Here is a 7,546-nt window from a genome sequence, read left to right on the forward strand (position 1 = left end):
TTTAGTTCCTTTAGGTTCGACAATTCGGTCTTGCTAAAACTATACTACTGTTCGATAGGTACACTTGCCTACATCGTGATAATAGTTAGTTTCAAGAACGATTAATTATAAATATATAAAACTTACCTGTCACGAAAATAGCGATCAAGTTTTTGATGCTGTTGCTGGGGAACTAAGATATTAGGAACACTCAATTTTTATTACTTTAGCCATTTATTTTTCTTGTAAGTTAATTCTATTTTATTTTTATTATTATTTATTAATTTACTTTTTCTTTATCTTGGCAGGTTTTTATAGTTTATGGCTAGAACAAATCCGTCAGGACCACTACTTTTTGACGAATAAATCGATCGCACAGCTCGTAGAAACCAAAGAGAAATAACGCGAAGCTTAAGATACATAGAGAACGAGCAAGAAGATGATATTCAAACCCCAACCGAGGAGATGGCTGAAAACCAAGAAAATCTGCTACCTCCTGCGATTGCTGTTAATCAGAATCCTACTCCACGCACTATGTATGATTATGCTAAACCTAATTTAATAGGAACTGAGTCAAGTATAGTTAGACCTGCTATTGCTGCAAATAATTTTGAACTAAAACCTAACACTATTCAAATGATACAGCAATTTGTTCAGTTTGATGGTTTGCAGGATGAGGATCCAAACACTCATTTGGAAAATTTCCTGGAATTCTGTGATACATTTAAAATTAATGGCATTTCTGACGATGCCATTCGTCTTCGGTTATTCCCTTTTTCATTGAGGAACAAAACTAAACAGTGGTTGAACTCGTTACCATGAGGGTCAATTACTACTTGGGAACAAATGACCGAAAAATTTCTATTAAAATATTTCTCGCCGGCTAAAACAGCCAAGTTACGTAATGATATCTCTTTGTTTGTGCAGATGGACTTAGAAACTCTTTACGATGCATGGGAGAGATACAAGGACCTACTGCGAAAGTGTCCTCACCATGGATTACCTCTATGGTTGCAAGTTCAAACATTCTACAATGGTGTGAACTTTTCGACAAGGCAAATGATTGATGCAGCAGCCGGGGGAACCATCAACAAAAAAACACCTAAAAGGCTTACGAATTTATTGAAAAGATGTCACTGAATAACTATCGGTGGCAAGTCATGAGGACTAAGCCAACTAAAACAGTAGGCGTTTATAACTTCGATTCGGTTACTATACTGTCAAACCAGGTAGAACTTCTAAATAAAAACATTGATAGTTTACTTGGTTCTACTCATGTACATCCAGTAATGAGGTGCAAGACGAATGGAGGAGGAGCATGCACAGAGTATCAACCCTTCAACCCTAGCATCCAGGAGGAACAAGTCCAATATATGGGTAACAATAACTCTAGATCCCAAAATAACCCATATAGTAACACGTACAATACAGGTTCGAGGAACCATCCCAATTTCTTGTGGGGCGGTCAAGGAAATCAAAGACTCCAGCATCCTCTGGGTTTTCAACAACCACCCTATCAACAGGAAAAGAAACCTAACCTTGAAGAGATACTATCTAAATTTATCTTGGTGTCAGTAACCCATTTCCAGAACACCGAGACAGCATTTAAAAATCAACAAGCGTCGATCCATGGGCTCAAAACTCAAATAGGTTAGCTTTCCAAACTAATCTCCGAACTACCACAAGGTAGCTTGCCAAGTAATACTGAACCCAACCCAAGGGAACAGCTCAACACGATTAACGTTCAGATGAAGAAGGATTGGTTGAGCCTGAGCCAGAACTAAGGCAAGAAACTGTGGTGAGCAGAGGTCAAGGTGAGGTAGGTCATAATAAAAACAAATCAGTGAATATCGAATATAAACCTCGTGTGTCATACCCCAATGCAACAAGGAAAGACCACTCAGATGAATAATTTGGTAAATTCCTTAAACTCTTAAAAAAATTACATATTAACTTACCGTTTATTGAAGCTCTATTGCAGATGCCAAACACAATGAAATTTTTAAAGGAGCTTTTAGCAAATAAGCGGAAGTTGGAAGAGGCGTCGCATATGGAGCTAAATGCAGTTTGCTCAGCTATTCTACAGAATAAACTACCTAACAAACTAAAAGATCCAGAGAGTTTTACGATTACTTGCTTAATTAGTAGTTTAGATGTTAATAATGCATTAGCTGATTTAGGGGCTAGTATTAACGTCATGCCCTACAAAATGTTCAAAGAATTAGGTCTTGGGAAACCCAAACAGACTAGGATGAGAATTCAATTAGCAGATAAAACTATAAGATTTCCTAGGGGTATTATTGAAGATGTGGTAGTTAAAATCGATAAATTTATATTTCCCGTTGACTTTATTGTTCTAGACATAGAGGAGGATAGCAACACTCCTTTGATTTTAGGACGGCCCTTTTTAGTAACTGCTAAAACGATTATTGATGTTGGCACAGGTGAGCTCACACTCCGTGTGGGAGACGAAACAATCACCATTCAAGCTCGCAATTCTGGCAACATATCGGAAATTGAAGGTGATCGTCTAAACCATTCTACTAAAATTGACAATATGGTGCAACCTACTTTGCAGGAGATGAGTCTGAAGGAAGTACATGAGCCATTCTCAAGCAGTAGCAGAGGACCTATTCATGAAGATCGAAGGCTACAAATCGAGGAGCTAGATGAATGGCAGACGCATAAACCAAGAACACACGATAAACCAAAACTACGCCAGAACGAGTTCAATACCTTCCCAAATCAACTTAAGGTTGGAGATAAATTATTATTAGATGCCGCAGATCCTCACATTGTCACTGCCAAACTAAATGAAGAAATCCCTCTTACGGTACTTAGCATTTTCCCATTTGGTACAGTCGAGGTAAGTCATCCCAAGTTCGGCACTTTTAAGGTAAACAACACCCGTCTAAAACCTTATTTTGATGAGAATGATAGCAATAATGAGGAGTATAAACTCCTCGAACCACCATGACCATTCAATGGAGAGGTAAGTCGATCTTAGACTATAAATAGGCGCTTCTCGGGAAGCAACCCGAGCACTAACTGTATTAACTTCTTTCAATTTTAGTGTTTAACACCTAACTTACTAACGGAGCTCTTGAATACAGGTTTACCACACAGACACGACCAAGCACACGGGCGTGCTTATAACCGTGTGGAAACAGGGCAAAGATTTTCCCAATATGGGCTACGAAAAATCGCCACGGCAGTGCGACATGGCCGTGGGCGAACCTGTCAAATTAACACGGGCGTATGACACGTCCGTGCCAAGTACCCATGGTTGAAACTATTAGATTACCACGGGCATGGGACTAACAACGCCAGACACGGTCGTGCGACACGGCCATGCGCACAAATACGCCCAAGGAACACGGGCATGGGACAATTGTCAGACGCACCCAAATTCAAAATTCACGATTCACACGGGCTGAAATTAGGGAACACGCGTGTTCCATGGCCGTGTACCCCAAAATCTATAAATAAGCTACACTATTCATTGTCTTCTTCACCCAAAAACCCTAACCCTAGCCACTGCTAGTCCACACGCCCTCCTTGCCATGCCCATGCACCGCTTCCCACTCTATTTTTGATGTTCAATCTCTCTCCCTTAGCATTTTTTTACTCCTTTCACTTCTATTTTACTTATTTCTAATGCTTATTATCAAAATAATCTTCATTTCTCTTGAACTATTTTTCATTTTGCTCATTATTCTATCATTTAATTTGCATTCTTAGGTTAGTTGTCATACATTTCATGTTAAATCGAGTTATTAGACAAACCTCATACCCATGACATTACTATGCTCATTCTCATGCTATTACCATGCCAATGTCACGAAATTAGGCTATCAAATTGATTATTTTGGTTGAGTTTGCTTAGTATTAGTAGTTTTGGCTGAAATAGTTAATTCAAATTCATGATTTTTTCCTTTTTCAAATTCGTTTACCTACTATTATTATTCTTTATGTTGCAGGTTTACAATGGCGTCTTCACGAGGAAAGAAGACCGTTGTCCCTGTTTCAAAGAAAATGAAGGGAACGTCATCTTCCTCGGGTCCTACCCAAAAATTCGCCACCCTTTCCTGTAATTCCCTATCGGACCCCAAGAAGAACTTTTCCAAATACTCCAGGCCCAACCTCTAATTGCGGGCCACTGCATCGACTGGGCTGTAGTAGAACAAGTTCAGTTGGCTAATGCAATTCGGGCCCTCCTAACAACCGATCCTTGGGAGATTTTCTTCGGGATTATCGAGCCAACATATCTCAAGCTCACGATGAAACTATGCTCAACGTTTCATCTTCAGATCGTAATGACAAACTACGATGATCCCGGCACGGTGCAATATCACCTAGGTGGATTAGTCCGCTAGCTTAGCGTCCCAAAATTCGGTACTGCACTGGGATTATATACGAAGGAGTTCAATGAGGAGAATGACTTAGATACTCTCAACCGCCATATCCATCGTTCTCCTTCACGGTGCTGGGATGCACTAGTACCATGTTCAGCCACCTATAATCCTAGTCACTCCAAGGCATCGGCTCTCCCTCCATCTCTGAGGTACCTACACGCTATTTTGGCTCACACGATAACGGGAATGTGTGAGAGCACTAGCGTCGTTAACACTCACGACGCCTACTTTCTATGGTGTATGTCGCACGGACACGTCATCGACCTTTCCTATTTCATTTCCCTCGCCATTCAACACCAGACGGAGCGGCATAGGAAGGGGGTCATCTCTATTAGCCCCTATGTTACTCGGTTGTTCTTTTTTATTTGTTAATATGCAAATTTTTAAAAGTTCAAGAAATTTATCATATTATTCTTTTATGCGATCTTGGTTCAATGTTGTCGAATATGGAATTCGTGGTTTCTATTCTCTAACCATTGGCTTATACTTTTTCTAGCTTTCCTCAACCTAATCATTGTTCTCAACAGCTTCTAGATTCACCTTTTTAGGCTCGACTAACCTTTCCACGCTTTGAACAATGATTGCGTGGACTTGCTCCTTTGGGTTAGTTTTAATGTTACTAGGTAAATTGCCTTATTGTCTTTCCGAAACTAGTTTAACAAGTTGTCCAATATGATTTTCAAGCCATTGAATCAATGCTTGCTGATTTCTCAAAGATGTCTTAATGTTCTGAAATCGAGTTTCAGATACTAAAATAAATTTAGCTAACATCTTCTCAAGGTTCGGTTTCTTTCCTTACTGATAAGGTTGCTGAAAACACAAAGGGGTCCTAGATTATAGTTTTTGCTATAAGGATTATTTTGAGTTCTAGAATTATTAACCATAAAGTTGACATGCTCATGCTTCATGTTAGAACCGAAAGGTAAACATTCTGGATTGATCATCCCTGCTCCAGTTGCATCCTACTGCATTACCAAATTCATCGTGTTATTGCAACTCAAACCACCAATCTTCTTACTTAGTGATTCCACCTGACTTGCCAACATAGCAAATGCATCTATATTAAAAACATCGGTTGCTTTAATTGGTTTTGTTCTCATGACTTGTCACTGATAGTTATTCAGTGCCATCTCCTCAATAAACTCTTGAGCTGCCTTAGGTATCTTATTATTCAATGTTCTGCCAACTATCAATTAGTTACCTAGTCGAGGGATCTGTTGTAAAATGTTTGAACTTGTAACCATAAAGGTAACCCATGATGAGGACACATTCTCAGAAGATCCTTATTTCTCTCCAACTTAATTTGAGAAAAAGAAGAGATGTCATTCCTCAACTTAGTTGTTTTAGCCTGTGGGAAATACTTCAACAGAAATTTCTCAATCATCTAATCCAAAGTTGTGACAGAACCCCATGGAAGTGAATTCAACCACTGTTATGTCTTGCTCCTTAAAGAGAATGGGGACAATCGTAAGCGTCTTGCATTATCAGTAACACCATTGATCTTGAAAGTGTTCCAAACCTCTAGAAAGATAGCCACATGAGCAATCAGATCTTCATCTTGCAACCCATCAAAATGAACATATTGTTGCACCATCTAAATTGTATTCGTCTTCATCTCAAAATTATTCACAGCAACTGTCGGTCTAACAATACTCGATTCAGCCCCAATCAAAGTAGGCTTATCATAACCATACATGGTCTGAGGAGCAAGACGAATAAGAGGTTGCTGATTATTTTGACTATCATCCATCTCCAACAATAATATCCTTTTCTACTTGATCTTCTATTAAAATCTACTGACCTTGCATTGCTTCTCTAACTTCTCGCTGATTTTTGCAAGTAATTCTTTCAATCTCACTGTCAAAAAGTAATGATTCCAACAGGTTTCTTCTAGTCGTAAACCAAAAGAACATGTCATAATCAAATAAACAAAAAATTAGAATGTAAAAATTAAATTAGAATGTAAAAATTAAATTAAAAATATTAAAATAAAAATAAAAAATGGCTAAATTAATAGAAATAAAATTTTCCTAATATTTTAGTCATCGGAAACGACACCAAAAACTTGATTTCCACGGAACCAACTAAAAATTCGACTAAGGCAAGTGCATCTATCAATTAATAGATAAGTAACATCTCGACATAGGACCTAGTCAGAATAGTGGTTTTGGGACCACAAATCTGACATCAAAATATTTATTTCATGATTATTATAAGGCCTAGGATATGAGAATATGCATGTGCTAAAGTTTCATGAAGAAATTCTGTGGGTAAGGTGTCCAATTGAAAATTAAAGACTAAATTGAATAAATTGCAAAACTTGGATTCTAGAAGCAATTTGTATGAAATTGCTTTAGATTATAAATTAGAGGGTCTTGGTGAGCAATTTGCTCCATTTCTAAATTTTTGGACAAAAATGGGCTTGCATGGATGGAATTTTAAAGAAAAGGCTTAAAGGCATTTTGGTCATTTGGCTTTTTAATGAAATAAAATGGGAAAATGAAGGAAAAAATTAGCCATTTCTTCTCCATGGCTGTCGAAAATTGAAGAGCCTCCATAGCTAGGGTTTTCAACATTTTCAAGCTCAATTGTAAGTGCTCTCAAGCCCCATTTTTAATGCTCTTCATATTTTTGAAATCCCGGTAGCTTGCTCTCTCTATTTCTACCCATATTTCATGCTAGGGTTCATGTTTAAAAATTTATCCATGCATGATTTGCTTGTATTTTGATGGATTATGGAGGAAAATGAAAGTTGGAAGTGTGTTAAACATCTTTTCCTAGGTGATTTTCATGAAAAAACCCTTAAAGGGACCTTTTTGCAAAAGTTGTAAATTATGTGGTAGAAATGAAGAAATAATGGTAAATGTGGGCTACCATAAGAGAGAAAAATGTTTGGCTAGGCTTGGGTAAGGTATAAATAACATGCATTTCATTATACGAGCCTAGGGACTAAATTGTAAAAATGTGTAAGGTTAGAGGCAAAACGGTCATTTGGACCGGGGGTGGAATTTGGACTTGAAATGTATAGTGTGAGTTGTTAATAATCTATTTTATTGTTATAGACCCCAAGGAAAAAAATTCGAAGGTCGATCGAGGAAAACGAAAGGTTTCGAAATAACTGAAACACGACACCGAAACGAATACCAGGTAGT

At 38.0% G+C, this 7,546-nt stretch overlaps 1 non-coding gene across 1 annotated transcript; it reads right to left on the reverse strand.

The window, feature by feature from the left end:
* Positions 1–874: 874 nt before the first annotated feature.
* Positions 875–980, reverse strand: LOC128295052 (small nucleolar RNA R71). The gene has a single exon (XR_008285359.1). It is a non-coding gene; the product is annotated as a small nucleolar RNA R71 (small nucleolar RNA).
* Between the last annotated feature and the right edge of the window lie 6,566 nt (positions 981–7,546).

Source organism: Gossypium arboreum, chromosome 6 (assembly GCF_025698485.1).
Source record: "Gossypium arboreum isolate Shixiya-1 chromosome 6, ASM2569848v2, whole genome shotgun sequence".
In the NCBI taxonomy this organism is placed as follows: domain Eukaryota; kingdom Viridiplantae; phylum Streptophyta; class Magnoliopsida; order Malvales; family Malvaceae; genus Gossypium; species Gossypium arboreum.